Raw genomic sequence first — 17,498 nt, 5'->3', positions numbered from 1 at the left:
TAAAAGGCACCCCTTTGCAATTGGTAGTCACTAACTATTTCCATAGTCAAAAGGGTTTGAGGGGCCTCAGATTTTTCCCAATCAGTCTATGGTTTTCTATGATTTGTAAGTAAATATTTTTCATTACATATTTCTTGTTATTAGCTTTCCAATGAGCAAAGGGTTGCTCAATTTGGAATTGAACCGAATTTTTGGTGAATTTTTGAGTGCAAAGGGGGCGGTTGCCTTGGCAGTTTTAATAATCCAACTTTGAAAAGGTATTTCTCAATTTCACTTCACAAAATCATTTTTAAATTTTGCAAATATAAGGAAAATTAAGCAGAAATTTTACTGGTATATATTTCAATAAAATTGAAGTAATTTTTAATTTTTAATAAATATTTGAGTGAAGGAAGGTCGGTTGCACTAGTAGGCCCAATGATCCAACTTTGAAGAAGTATTGCTCAAGGCTTATGTACTAGATTTCCACGAAAATTGCAAAAAAAAAGCATCTTAAAGTTAAATTTTCAATACAATAAAAATCATTAGATTTGAAGCTAATTTGGATTTTTGGCAAATTTTGGAGTAAAACGGGGGTTCTTCTTTCAATCCCTGGGCATTGTCAAAGTACTTCCGCTTGGATGAATCATCAAATTGACTCACTAGTTTTTTTAGGTCAAAAGAATGTATGTAGAGTGCAAAATTCACAATTTATAGGTGAAGATGTGGTTAGAAGAGGTAAAAGAAGAATAGTATTAGTAGAAAAGAAATGGATTCTTAGTAAGTCTTAGAAGTAATTATTTTAGTTGGTTTAGTATTTTTACTTATTATTAAGTAATAAGGATTAGTTACTAAGATCAATATATATATTGATCTTACATCTATATGTATTACTTATAAAAAAATATAAATATTAGTTAGTAGTTAGAAAAAAAAGAAAAAAAACATGACAAAAAAAACCTCATGTCCTTTTAGTTATTTATACAAAAAGTAGGATTTATAGTGGATTTAAATTGATTTTATTACTATAAAAAATCATAAATATAGGAAATTATAACCTTAAATGGATATTAGAATTAAAAAAATATTATAATATTTTTTAAATTTTATTTAGAATATATTTAAAAAAATTTAGGAATTTTTAGAGCAATTTTCAAGACCTTAGTAAAAATGACTTTACCATTGGAGAAGCCATTATGAAAAAATGGAGTAAGATTTGAAGGCCATGCAAGATTCCTAGGCTAATTGGGTGTTTTTAAACACCATGGTTTGGTCAAAATTGCAAAAATATTGGTCCTAGTAGAAAATAGAAGGACTAGCAGCTAGTGTAGTTCTTGTATGAAAGGAGGTGCTTAAGTCCTATATGGGTTGTAGCACCTTGAAGGTAGTTAGGAGGATAAGACTATGGCCTCGTGACCTCTCTTAGAGACCCTTGTATACTACATGTAAGCCTTGGTGAGGCTCGAACCCTTGATCTATAAGCAAATTATCCTTGAGGTAAAATAATTTCACTTAACTTTTTGTTTATTTACTTGTTGTTTCAAACCTTCATAACTTACTCATAATAACTCGGATTTACATGTTTTTTACACCATTGGGAAGATAAGAAAATTAACTATCTAAAAACATAATTTTTACTTTTACTTTTTATTTTTTATTGGGCAAAAACACAGTGAACAGACTGTGACTAAGTTTTGGAGTGTATATTTGTTTGTATACATTTCTTTCACTTGTTTGTGTTGTTTTCTTCTTTTGTTCTTGTTCATTGCATCTTCTACTTCACACTATCCATTACAAGCAACTCTTAATTGAGGCCATCTTGTAATTTGGATAGAGGGGTGAAATTTACACTCACAGCTTGTACCTCTGTTTATTTTATTATTTATTTATTTATTTATTTTTTACAATTACTTGTAACTTCTACATTCACTTTTGGCTTTAATTTTTAACTTTTAATCTTCTCTTTTTTACTTTTATTTTTTATTTTTTTAACCTTTACTTAATTTTACTTTTTATTTCACTTTTAATTTTTAAACTTTACTTTTAACTTTTAACTTTTAATCCAATCTTTAAAAAAACTATAATTACTATGAATTAAGGATAATCACTTAATTAATTACTTTTAATATTAGTTATTTAATAAGTAAAAATTTATATATTTTTAAAAATGATAAAATAATAAAATAAAAAAAAGTAATAAAAATAATCAAATAAAAAATTATAATAATAAAAATAAAATAAAATAAAATAAAATAAAAAATTAAATCAAATTATCTAATTAGAAGTAGAAGAAAGAATTATTTTGTATGAAGTTAAGGAGTGAATTATCATTGTGAATGTAAGTAATGTTAGAGGATTTGATTAGTAACTTGGTGTTTTAAGAAGAATAAGTAATAAGTGGATTAGAATTTAAATAATAGTTTTATTTTTAAATTCACATAATTAATTCACTTATTGTAAGTTAGAATAAAATTTCAATTAATGGAGGTTTATTTTAGCTCACAATTGCTACGTAGCTCCTAGTTAAATAGTATATATAGAGCCAAGAATAAAGTCCTCTTCACTCTTCTCAACTTCTTTCTTGCTTTTAGTCTAGATTTAAGAGTCTCTAGTTTCTTTGTCTTTTGGAAATAGCCATTCTAGTTTTCTTTTAATATACATATTATTTTATTGCTATTTTGTCACCTTTCTTTTAACACATATTTTTCAGGTTTATGCATCTATTTCTAATTCATGTCTTTGATAGATTGACAAGAGTACACTTACAATATTAGAGCTTTGTCTTCTCTTGATTAAGAGTGGATTATCCATTTTTCTTGATAAGACTTAAGAATATTAGAAGTTACAGATTATCTTCTTCTAAACTAATAAAATTCTTAATATCTTCTTTGTTCTCAAGTCTCCTTTTCTACTTGTCTTGAACAATATTAGACATTTATTTTCTAAATATTATCATGGCAGAGCTTATTGAAATCAAAAGTGCAATGACACAAATGCAAGAGCAATTGAGGAAGTTAATGCTTGTGATGCATCAACTCACTTTACTACCACTAGGAGCAACAAGAATGGTAGGAAGTAAAGATATAGATATGATTGGAGCTGCTTCAACTTTTACACCCAATCATATTTTTTTTCTTACAATGGAACATCCTTCCAGTATTAGAGAATCAAGAGTTGTCTTGCTTGAGAAGTTTGATGGCATAAAATCTAAGTTTTGAGGATTTATCAATCAAGTACAACTTGTAATTGAACTTCAACTCTAAAGCTATCTTACTCTAAGATCACAAGTTAGATTTATTGATACATTTTTTTTTAGATTTAACATTATCATGATTTTCATCTTTTCTTCAATGACGAGATCTAATATTGGATAATTTAGAAGCTTTTATAGTAGAATTTTGATCTATATATGGAGAATATGATATATCTTGTATTGTAATCAACAAGATCCATATTTTACAACAAAGCAATTAATCCATAATATTATATGCTTTAAAATTTTAACAACTTATAATTAATATTAAGTGGAATGATGTTGCACTTATTAGCTAATTTCTCTATGGATTATAATATAAGGTAAAAAAATTCATGATCAACTTAACTAATTCTCAAACATTGAGTGAAGTAATTGACTTTGCTGTGAAGTGTGACAATTAACTTTTTGAATTTTGATTAGAAAATCAGATAAAAGGGCCTCAACATTACTATAATTCAATAGCAACACCAACACCTCTTCAATACACACATTCAAAAGTAGAAGATATACAAATTGATGCGGTATGTTTTAAACCTCTTACTGAGCAAAAAAAGACTCATTGCCATTAGCAAGGATTATACTTATATTGTGGAGAACCTAAGCACACTGCTTAATATTGTTTGAAGAAGCGACACAATTATAAAATAAGGAGTACAAATGTTGAAGAAGACAATATATTGGAAAATGAGTTCATTTAGGTACAATAGGGATCATGCGGCGGGAACCTTATACAATACCTAATGAAGGTTCTATTCTCTCCTCAAAATCCTTTTCTTATTTTACATTACATATTATTTTAGGATTTAAACATTACAAATCCTTTGCCTTATTAGATTCAAGAGCCTTAGCATGTTTTTTAGATGAAAAATTTACTAAGAGCCTCAGCATATCTTTAGTAAAGAAAACTAAACCTATTGATGTAGAAGTCATAGATGGTTGCCTTTTGTCTTTTGGAGATGTTACACGTGAAATCCTTCCTATAGAAGTAATAGCTAATAGTCATAATAGCTTTGTGGTGTTTAATATCATTAGATCTCACTTTAATCCAATCATTTTAGATTTATCATGTTTTAAAAAATACAATCCTCAAGTTGTTTGGATTTCTTATATTCTTAACTTTTCAAAAAATATAACTAAGAGTATAATTAATTAAGTAAAAAATCAAAAGTTTGATACAATTAAATCTATGCTTGTAGGTTTAAGAGCTTTCTTACATGCTGCAAAAGAAGGATCACCTTGTATCTATTATACCACATCTCTTTCTAATAGTGCAAAGACTTCAAGTGGCATTCTAAGCCAATATGAAGAATTTCTAGATATATTTGAAAAAAAATGTGGATACTCTTCGAAAACATCGTCCCTATGAATGTTGAATTGACCTTCAAGAATACACACAACTATTATTTGGACCAATCTACAATTTATTACAAAATAAATTAGCCAAACTCAAGGAGTATATTGAAGAAAATCTAGCCAAGAACTTCATATGCTATTCCAAATCTCTAGTAGTAGTCTTAATTATATTTGTGAAGAAAAAAGATAGATCATTGCGGATGTGTATTAATTATTAAGGGTTCAACAAGATCACCATAAAAAATAGGTATTCACTACCTTTAATATCTAAACTTCTTGATTAGTTGAATGAAGCTAAGATCTATATAAAAATAGATCTATGAAGAGCATACAATTTGATATGCATCAAAAAAAGAGATAAATAGAAGACAATATTTCAAACTAGGTACGAATATTTTGAATGTAATATCATGCCTTTTGGACTTACAAATGTAATAGCAGCTTTTCAACATTTTATGAATGATATTTTTTGAGAGTGTTTGGATGATATTTTTATCTATTATCTAGAAAATATCTTGATTTATTTTAAAAACATACAAGAATATGAATTTAATATTTGTCATGTATTACAAAAATTAAGAAATCTAGGACTCTATACCAAAATAGAAAAGTATATATTCCATACTACTAAAATTGACTTCTTAGGTTACATCATTTCAAACGATGGAATTATGATGGATCCTAAGAAAGTTCAAACTATTATAGATTGAAAGATTCTAAAAATGATATGAGATGTCCAATATTTTTTGGGATTTGTTAACTACTGTCAAATCTTTATCAAAGACTTCTCTTGAGTTGGAGCTCCACTCACATATTTGACTTGTAAAGACAAATTTCAATGGAATCAAGAAGCGAAAGCAACATTTGAAGCTTTAAAACAAACTTTCTTTCTATACCAATGTTATATTGTATTGACTTCTCAAAGGCATTTTTTATGGAAATAGATGCATCAAACTTTGCTTTGGTGCTATATTATTACAAATAGAAATAGATGATAAACTTCATTCAATAGCTTTTCATTCCAAAAAAATTTTAGTAGCTAAGATTAGTTATGAAATCCACAAAAAAGAGCTTCTTGCAATTGTGGATTATTTTCAAGAATAGCATCATTATCTAGTAGTCGCTTCCAATCCAATTACTTTGTATACAAATCACAAGAATTTCAAATATTTCATGTTAGCTTGTATTTTGAATTGTTGTTAAGCTTGTTGGAGCATGTTTTTATCAAGTTTTGAGTTCAATATCACTTATTGACTAGAAAAACAATAAGGTTTTTTCAATCACTTTTTAAATATTATTATCTTGCACCTAAAGAAAAAAATACAACTTTTAATTAATAAAAGATAATTTTATTGAAGCTAGAACAATTTTATCTTTGAGTAGTGAAATCAACATTTACTATTGATTCAACTTTTTTCAAATAAATTCAATCAAGTATGTCCTCTGATCTTCTTGTTTATGATATCAAGAATACTTCTTTTAAGTCTTATGATACTTCTAAGTTTGAGTTCAAGAACAACCTACTTTATTTCAAAGAATACCTATATGTCCCAAAAAAATAAGTATATTTATATATTCTTCAAGTTCATCATGACTTTCTTACAACAAGATATTTTGGATATAACAAGACTTTGGAACTAATATCTAAAGATTTTTGATAGCTACAAATGTGAAAGACTGTAAAAGACTATAAAAGACTTTGTTCAATCATGTAACATTTGTTCAAGATCAAAAACCTATTTTAGAATAATTATGGTCTTTTATTTTTATGAATTCTATTATGGATCTTCTAGTCTCAAGTTCGTCTGATTCTATATTCATAATATTAGATCATTTTATCAAAATGGTATATTTTGTACTATGCATAAAATCTATCACAAGTAAAGAAACTGCCAAGATTTTCTTTAATAATATCTATTAATATTATGGATTGCTAAAAGATATTATATCAAATTGGAGGGATTTAATTTGTATCAAGATTTGAGAGAACTCTTTTTAAGATTTTAAGATGGACATAAAACTTCAACTTTTCACCTTCAAACTGATGGATAGACACAGCATGTAAATTAAGTTTTAGAACAATACTTAAGATATACCATCAATTATCAACAAGACGATTAAAGAACCTTCTTGCTATTGACAAAGCTTGCTTATAAAAATACGATGCATTCTTCTATACAATAAATATATTTTTTTGTCAATTATGGTTATCATCTACAACTTGATACTTTTGACTTTTTAAAAGTTGATAATCTTGTGGTAGAAGATATGGCAAATTATTTGTCAGAGCTACATGCAACAATGAAGGTATAATTAAAGGAAGTTCAAGAATGACAAAAGATCAACATGGATGCCTATCAAAAGAAACAACCACAATTCAATGTAGGTGACAAGGTATGATTACTTCATCGTAATATCAAAACTACTCGTCCTTGTAATAATTTGGACTATTGCAGGCTTGAACCTTTTCCTATTTGTGAACAAATCAATCCAATTACTTATCAATTACATCTATCGGAGTTAATATAAATTCATCCTATCTTTCACATATTTTTTCTTAAATCATACAAGATTGTGAATATACCAAAAAGAAGACAAGTTCCACCTCTTTCTTCTTCTATATTTGTGACATTAAAGAAAAGAAGAACCAACAACTAGTAGATTTGACTTAAGAGCCTTCATTTATTGACTTATTAGATGAGACATTATAATTGTCACAATCTTCAAGACAACGCAATTGAGATGAAGATCCTCAAGAATGATATATTCTTCTTCAAATAGATGGCGAGATACAACATATTTGGTATCACGACCTTGAAAGGGATTCCCGATGTTTGGTGATTTTACTAGAGGTAGGAACAACTCTTGATAAGTTCCAAATATTTTATTTGAAGGAAGTTATCAAGGCCTCAATAACAATCAAGTAACTAGGTAGTCTTCCTACCTTGGTATAAGACACTATCAATGGTTGAGAGGCCCTATCAACCATCTTTGAAGAGAATAAAGATCAGAGTATGTGGCAAATAAAATTTGTTGTATCTTAGATTTTTTCAACATATAATAATCATTCCTCGTCGAACTTGTCCCTTAAAGGAGGAATAATATCACGGACATATACATGTAAACTAATAATTATCTATATGATTAAATAAAAGTAGATAAAAATAGATTAATTCCAAAATATCTTCTATAGATGCTTTCTAGAAGCTTTATAGATACTATTTTGACTTTATAGGTATCTATAATTAATTTTTTAGGTCAAAAATAAGGTCAATAAGTTAGCTATGTGCTACACATGTTGATAGCTTGAAGAATAAGCTAATTATGTAGTCCACACATAGAAAACTTGCCTTATAAGCTAAGGCATGTATTTTACAAAGTCAACACATATTAGAAGTCTTATAGAAAATTGCCATGTAGGTCATAGTTAAATAGTATATATAGAGGCAAGAGTGAAGCCTTCTTCATTCTTATCAATTTCTTTCTTGCTTCTACTTTAGATTTAAGAATCTTTAATTTTTTTGTCTTTTGGTGATAACCATTCCAATTTCTTTTTAATATGCATCTTATTTTATTGCTATTTTATTAATTTTCTTTTAATACAAATTTTTTAGGTTTATGCATCTTCTTTTAATTCATATCCTTGACACTAACAAGTTGTAAGTTATTGCAATCACACCTATCAAAGTGATTTCTTTTTATATGTAAAATGATTTGAAGTTGTGATAATTTTAAAAGGATTAAAGTTATTTTTTAAAAAATTTTAATTATTTTTCTTTGAAAATGGAAAAATAATTGACAAATTTTTTGGCCTTAGCTTGAATAAAGAGACCAAACAAACAGATTTCTTTTTACTTATATTGCAACATCAAGTTAGCAAAAGCATTTTCCATTTCTAGGTTATTTACTATGTATCATTACTTCATCTTCAAGTCTGTTGGAGTCATATTAGTATACTCATTTGATATCTTAAAGATCTCAAAAATAGTGCTTTGAATGAATGCTTTTGTTAGACTAAATTCATTCTTAGTCTAAATTGTCAATTTCTTTTGTATTATTGATAGTATACTATAAAATCTTACGTACATTGCTTTCTTTTGCTTATTATAAAGTTTAGAAAAAATAAGAAATTTCTTCCAATAAGATATTTTATAATAACTTATAACAATGAAGAATTACAAAACTATTTATTTGAAAATAAGAGTGTTTGTGCAAAAATGCCAATATTATAAGACTATCATGTATATACATATTTATTCTAATATTTACTTATATGATTAAGTAAAAATAGATAAAATTTGATTTATTTTATAATATCTTTTAAAGAAGCATACATATAGAAAACTTACCTTACAAATTAAGATACGTGTCTTACAATGTCAACATGTTTTGGAGGTCCTATAGGACATTGACATGTAATTCTTAGTTAAGAGTATATATAAAAGTAAGAGTGAAGCCTTCTTCAATCTTATCAAGGCTTTTTTAGTCTTTACTCTTATTTCAAGACTTTGTAGTTTTTTTGTCTTTGGCAATAGCTATTTTAGTTTAATACCATATTATCTTTGAGTGACTTTCTAATTTTTGAGTAACACAAGAGTATATTAAAAATTTCTTTCTTCAAGATTCATATCTTTGATAGTTTGACAAGAGTGCTAATTTATTATTTTTTTCTTGTTTTAGAATTGAGTGAATTATCTTATTTCTATTTTTATATTTTAAAGATTACAAACTATCCACCTTCAAAAAAAATCTTATTTTTTAACATTAATTTATTTCTCTTAAAGAAAGAGGATTATCTTTCTTTATAGAAATTTTTATTTGATATTAGAAATTATGGATTATGTTCTTTTAATTTAATTTTTGAATTTTTTTGAGTTGCCTATAGAAAGAAAGATTAGAGATGCTACTTTCAATGGAAGTAAAAATAGATTTACAACTATTGCACATCTTCACAAGTTTGTCAATATTCTAAGAATAGAAATCTCACATATTCCCAACATGAATCATGGAGGTACTATTCCTATGCCTATGGAAGAAGTTCATAGTCTACATTAAAAATTTGTACAGAAGGAAGCAAGTAGATTAATCTCACAATCAAATCAAGGAAGTTTTACTTCTACAAGTATAATAGAAACAATGATTAATATGTCCAAGAAGTTTGATAGAATAAGATCAAAATTTCAAGGATTTTTGTAATACATCAAGTTCTATTTAAAGTTGCATCCTTTCCAATAATCTGATGGATTTACTCAAGTCGGATTTATAGGTGCACTTCTATCAAAAAGTATTCTTTCTTAATTGGTACTTTTAACGAAAAAAGATTCATGATTTTTTTATGATTTGAATTTATTTTTAGAAATTTTTACAACCACATTTGGAAAAAGTGATCAAGAAAGAGTAGCAGAGACCAAGCTCTTATCTTTACAACAAGAATCATGGTCAGTGACCATATATGTTTCTGAATTCTAAAACCTCACTTACCACATGGATATGAATGACGAAGCCCTTATCAATCAATTTTGATATGGATTGAAGAATAATATCATAGATTTGTCATTAACAATGTTTAAGACAGATTCTTTGAAATAATTTAATGTTCAAGCCATTGCATGTGACAATTGATTATTTGAAAGATGTTAAGAATAAAGACTTGGCTGAAAAGAAATAAGTCAAATAATGACAGCAGCTTTCAAGTTTTCAAAAACTTATTCAATAAGACGAGAATCAATGCAAATTAATAAAATATATTTTAAATCCTTCATAAATCAAAAAAAGACTTGACAACATCAAGAAGGCTTATAATTATATTGTAGAAAAGCTAAACATACTGCTTAATATTGTCCAAAGAAACAATGCAATTACAAAATGAAAAGCATGGTTGCGATAGAAGATCGTGTTGAAAAACAAGTTTTTTCATCTATAATAGAGATTATGTAATGAGAATCTTATATAATTCCTAATAAAGGTCCTATTTTCTTCTTTGGTCTCTTATCTTATTTTATAATAGAAGTTTATTTAAAATCAAAAAATCACAAAGAATTAGTTTTGTTAGATTTAAAAGCCTCAGCTTATTTTGTAGACAAAGATTTTGTCAAAAAATAAGAAATACTATTAGTCAAGAAAACTAAACCTATACATATAAAAGTCATAAATGGTTGTTTGTTATCTTTTAGAAATTTTAAGCATAAAATTATCCTTTTAAATATAAAAATTAAAGATTATAATAGCATAGTAATATTTAATATAATAAGATCTTTGTTCAATCCAATTATTTTAGAATTATTCCGTTATTCAAGTAAACATATGTAAGTTTAATATATCCAAATCCTTATTGATAGATGCAAGAGCTTTTATGAATGCTACAAAAAAAAGGTCATCTTTTGTTATATAAGCCATATCCATTTTTTATCATAGAAAGAATTTAAATAATATTCCTAACTAGTAACAAGAATTCTAGGATGTTTTAAAAAAAAGAATTTAAATATTCTTTCAATTCATCGTCTTTATGATTGTTCCATCAATCTTCACAAAGAAGCTCAACCACCATTTGAAACAATCTATAGCCTATTATAAAATGAGTTAGCTACACTCAAAGAATACATTGATGAGAATTTGTCTAAGAATTACATATGCCATTTTAAATCTCTAATCAATGGCATATTATATATTGTCTTGTTTGGAAATGCATTGGACATATGGCTGTAGAAGGTGGAATTGTGTTTTATAAGTATCTAAGAATTCTAATATATCTCATCTTTATACAAAGAATGTAATTTGAATTTTAATTCAAAAGTTCTTAAATTTAATACAAAGTACTCAAAAACACTCTTCTTAGTAATCTCAACCATACATAAACTCCAATTGCCTTGTTACTTTAATGATTAGGCAATTTTCAATTTTCTTTACAATCTTTAATCCTAATCAGTAAGCTTTAGCAAGCTAGAGCTCATAATCTAACTTTCTACTTGAAGCAAAATTTTTCATAAAAATGCTACTATGAATCTTTTATATGTTCAAAAAGAATTCATTTCAATTCAATATATATATTGTGAGAAAATGCCCAAAAACCACACTAATGTTACTTATTTGCCAACTTGAAAATTGATACAAATGTTCTAGCAATGATTTCTCTTTTTTCAACAATTAACTTCAATTTAAAATTATTATATAGCTTGATCTTTAAGTCTTCTAATACCATGTCAAATTTTATCTTAATCAAACTAGTTGATCTTTAAATATCATAGAAACTCTATCCAATCCCAAACTACCAACTTTGCATATCCTTGTGTATCAAAACCTAGATATCTTTCAATTGTACTATTAAATTTTTATAAATTTTTACACACTTAGAAAATCCAATTAACCAAGCATTGTCAATTTTTTAATTATAGATGTGACTTCAATTTTATGAACTAATCAAGAGTGCTAAATCTAATTGTATTGCATAAATTTCAAGTTACAAATACAAACCCTAATCTTAAACAATAATTACTAAGTCCAAAAAAATCTTACAAAAACAAGCTTTATATCTTTGGAATAAGCTTCAAGCTAGTTCTTGAATCTTAATCTTTGATCTTCAAATAAAATCTTATTTAGCCGTAGGTCATCGTTTTAGTGGCTAGAGGTGTGATTTGGACCTTGTTTCACAAATAATTGATCCTTGGATATCAATATAATCTATCTTAAGGGTATTTTAGTCCAAACCTACTTTTAACTTAATCTTAGTATGAACCATGCTAATTATTTATCTCTTTTAACTTGATTTTATCAATTTATGGTCTTTTTAAGGCAATAAAAGAGTCTCTATAGCCTAGAAGATAAAATTATTAAACAATCTTTAACCTACTAATTATTAAGACAAAAAAATAAATTGAAAGGCTTTTATAAAAGCCATGTTTAAATATCTTGAATTATTATTCAACCAAGATAATTAGATATTAATTAAAATTTTATTTTTTATCATATTTTTATCATATAGTTGTATTGTATCACAACATTGGGACTCCTATTTTATTTGTGAAGAAAAAAGATGGATCTATATGAATGTGTATAGATTGTTGAAGACTCAACAAGATCACCATTAAGAATAGATATCTTCTACCTATGATTTTAAAACTTCTTGATCAACTCAATCAAGCAAAGATTTATACAAAAATAGATCTACAAGAAGCATATAATTCAATATGTATTAAAAAAAGAGATGAATAAAAAACTATGTTTTAAATAAGGTATGGACATTTTGAATATAATGTCATACTTTTTGGACTCACAAATACACGAGCTACTTTTTAACATCTAATAAATGATGTCTTTTGTGAATTTTTAGATGATTTTATCATTTGTTATTTGAACAACACCTTAATCTATTCTAATTATATAGAAGAGCATGAAGTTCATGTTTGTCATGCATTACAAAAACTTAGAGATGCTCGATTATATGCCAAGTTAAAAAAATATATATTCTTCACTACTCAAGTTGACTTCTTAGGATACATCATTTCCAATGAAAAGCTAATGATGGATCCAAAAAAGATTCAGATTATTATGGATTCGAAGATTCTAAGAATAATTAAAGATGTACAATACTTTTTGGACTTTGCTAATTACTATCAAATCTTCATCAAGAATTTTTTTTAAATTATAAATCTACTTATATATTTGAGTTATAAAGATAAATTTGAGTAGAGTAAAGAAGTTAAAATATTATTTGATGCTTTAAAAAAAGAAGTTTATTTTTGTACCAATCTTATATCATGATGACTTTTCTAAGACATTTTTCATGGAAATAGATGCATTAGACTTTGTATTTGATACAATATTATTACAAATGGGAGTAGATAACAAATTTCACCCAATAGCTTTTTATTCTAAAAGAATTTCAACAGTTAAGATTAATTATGAAATCCATGACAAAGAGATCCTTGCAATTGTGGATTCATTTCAAAAATGACATCATTATCTAAAAAATGCCTTGAATCTAGTTATTGTTTACACAGATCACAAAAATCTCTAGTACTTCATGTGAGCACATATTTACAAGATGTTCATAATGTCACTACAATTTTTGCTATTATCACCACAATCCACTATTGGTCACAGACATATATATGTAAATCAATATTTATCCATATGATTAGATAGAAGTATGTAAAAATAAATAAAAATAGATTGATTTAATAATATCTTCTATACAAGATTTCTAAAAGCTTCATAGATGCTTTTTTAATTTTATAGATGTCTATAATTAATTTTTTAGGTTCAAAATGTGATCAACAAATTAGCCATGTGCCACACATGTTGGTAGCTTAAAGAATAAGCTAATTATGTGGCACACATATAGAAAACTTACCTTGTAAGCTAAGCCACATATCCTATAAAATCAACACATATTAAAAGTCCTATAAAACACTGCCATGTAACTCCTAGTTAGATAGTATATGTAGATGCAAGAGTGAAGCCCTCTTCACTCTTAACAATTCTTTCCTTGCTTCTAGTCTAGGTTCAAGAGTTTCTAATTTCCTTATCTTTTGGCAATAGCCATTCTAGTTTTCTTTTAATATATAAACTACTTTATTTTTACTTTATTATTTTTCTTTTAACACAAATTTTTCAAATTTATGCAACTTCTTCCAATTCATGTTTTTGATAGATTGACAAGAATATATTTACAATATTAGAGCTTTTTCTTCTCTTGATTAAGAGTGGATTATCTCTTCATCTTGATAAGACATAAGCCTATTAGAAGTTATGGATTATCTTCTTCTAAATTAATAAAATTCTTAATATCTTCTTTATTTTCAAGTCTTCCCTTCTACTTGTCTTGAATAATATTAGATATTTTTTTAAGTATCATTATGGCAGAGCTTCTTAAAATAAAGAGTGTAATGGCACAATTACAAGAGCAATTGAGGAAGTTAATGTTTACAATGCATCAACTCAATTTATTGCCACCTAAAGCAACAAAAGTGGCAGAAAGTGAAGATACAGAAATGATTGGAGCCGCTTCAATATCTACACCAAATCACATCCCTTTTTTCTAAAATAGAACATTTTTTCAATACTAAAGAACCAAGAGTTATCTTGCTTGAGAAGTTTGATGGCTCAAGATGTAAATTTTGAAGATTTATCAATCAAGTATAACTTATGATTGAACTTCAACTCCAAAGCTATCTAAGCCCAAGATCACAAGTTAGATTCATTAGTACACTTCTTTCAAGTTTAGCATTATTGTCGTTTTTATCTTTTCTTGAACAATGAAAATCAATAGTACATAATTTGGAGGCTTTTTTGGCAGAGTTTTGATTCATGTATAGTGAATATGATGCAACTTGTGTTATAACCAACAAGATCTATATTTTATGACAAAAAAATCGATCCACAACATTATATGCTTCATAATTTTGATAACTTATAATTGATATCAAGTAAGATAATGCTGCATTTATTAATCAATTTTTCTATAGATTATAATATGAGGTAAAGAAATTGATGCTCAACTTATTTAATCCTCAAACAGTGAATCAAGCAATTGACTTTGTTGTAAAGTATGAAAATTAACTTTTTGAATTTTGATCTAAGAGCCAAACAAGTGGGCTTCATTGTTACTATAATTCAATGGCAACACCAACACTTCTTCAACACATACATTCGGAAGTAGAGGATATGCAAATTGATGCAGTATGTTTTAAACTTCTTATTGAGCAAGAAAAGACTCATTGCCATTAAGAAGATTTTTTTTTTATTGTAAAGAACCTAAGTACACTGTTCAACATTGTCTAAAGAAGCGATGCAATTATAAAATGAAGAGTATGAATGTCAAAGAAGACAATATATTGGAAAACAAATATGTCCAATTATAATAGGGACCATGTGGCTAAAACCTTATACAATACCTAATGAAGGTCATATTTTCTCCTCAAAATCCTCTCTTTATTTTAGATTAAATATTATTTTAGGACCTAAACATTACAAAGCCTCTGCCTTGTTACATTCACAAACCTCAATGTATTTCTTCAATGAAGAATTTGCTAAAAGATTTAATATATCTTTAGTGAGGAAAACTAAACATGTTCATGTAGAAGTTATAGATAGTCATCCATCATCTTCTAGAGATGTTACTTTCAAAACCCTTCCTATAGAAGTAATAACCAATAGTCATAATAGCTTTGTGGTATTTAATATCATTAGATTTCACTTTAATCCAATTATTTTAGGTTCATCATGGTTAGAAAAATACAACCCTTGAATAAATTGGATTTCTTGTACTCTCAACTTTTCTAAAAGTTTAACTAAGGGTGTAATTAATTAAATAAAAAATTACAAGTCTAGTACAATTAAACTTGTGTTTCTAGGTTCAAGAGCTTTTTTGCATACTACAAAAGAAGGATCACCTTGTGTCATTTATGCCACATGTGTTTCGAATAGTACAAAGACTTCAAATGGCATTCCAAACCAATATCAAGAATTTCAAGATATATTTGAAAAAAAAATGTGGATACTCTTCTAACACATTGTTCTTATGACAACTGAATTGACCTTCAAGAAGAAGCACAACTGCCATTTGGACCAATCTATAATTTATTAAAAAATGAATTGGCCAAACTCAAAGAATATATTGAAGAGAATCTAGCCAAGAACTTCATACGCCATTCCAAATCTCTAGTAGTAGCTCCAATTATATTTGTAAAGAAAAAAAAATAGATCATTGTGGATGTGTACTGATTATCGAGGGTTCAACAAGATCACCATCAAAAATAGGTACCCACTATCTTTAATATCTAGACTTCTTGATTAGTTGAATCAATGTAAGATCTATAAAAAAATAGATCTATGAAGAGCATATAGTTTGGTATGCATCAAAGGAGATAAATAGAAGATTGTATTTTAAATGAGATATGAGCTTTTTGAATATTATGTCATACCTTTTGGACTTACAAATGCATTAGTAGCTTTTCAATATCTTATGAATGATATTTTTTAAGAGCGTTTGGATGACATTCTTATCTATTATTTAGATGACATCTTAATTTATTTTAAAAATATAAAAGAACATAAACTTCATATTTGTCATGTATTAAAAAAATTAAGAAATGTAAGACTCTATGCCAAAATAGAAAAGTGTGGATTCTACACTACTAAAATTAACTTCTTAGATTACATCATTTCAAACGATAGAATTATGATGGATTCTAAAAAATTTCAAACTATTATGGATGGGAAGATTTCAAAAATGATATGAAATATCCAACGTTTTTTGGAATTTGTTAACTACTATTACATCTTCATCAAGGACTTCTCTCGAATTGGAGCTCCACTCATATATTTGACTTGTAAAGACAAACTTCAATGGAATTAAGAAGCAAAAGTAATATTTGAAGTTTTAAAGATAATATTTTGTTTTTGCACCAATCTTGAATTACATTGACTTCTCTAAGGCATTCTTATGGAAACAGACACATTAGACTTTGTCTTGGTGCTATATTATTACAAATGGAAACAAATGATAAACTTCACCCAATAGCTTTTCATTCCAAGAAATTTTCAGCAGCCAAAATTAATTATAAAATCCACAACAAAGAGCTTCTTGCAATTGTGGATTCTTTTTAAGAATGGCATCATTATTTAGAAGGCACTTCTAGTCTAGTCACCGTGTATACAAATCATAAGAATCTCAAATACTTCATATCAAGATGTGTTTTGAATTGTTGCCAAATCCATTGAAGTATATCTTTATCAAGATTTGATTTCAAGATTACATATTAATTTAGAAAATAATAAGATTTGTCAAATGTCCTTTTTAGATGTTCTTATCTTGCACCAAAAGAAAGAGATGCATCTTTTGATCAATAAAGAATGACTCTCTTGAAGCTGAAGCATTTTCATCTTCGAGTAATAAAATCAACATTGATTG

The sequence above is a fragment of the Physcomitrium patens genome, chromosome 14 (assembly GCF_059467195.1).
Source record: "Physcomitrium patens ecotype Gransden chromosome 14, ASM5946719v1, whole genome shotgun sequence".
Lineage (NCBI taxonomy): Eukaryota > Viridiplantae > Streptophyta > Bryopsida > Funariales > Funariaceae > Physcomitrium > Physcomitrium patens.
Note: the sequence above shows the minus strand (reverse complement) of the source record.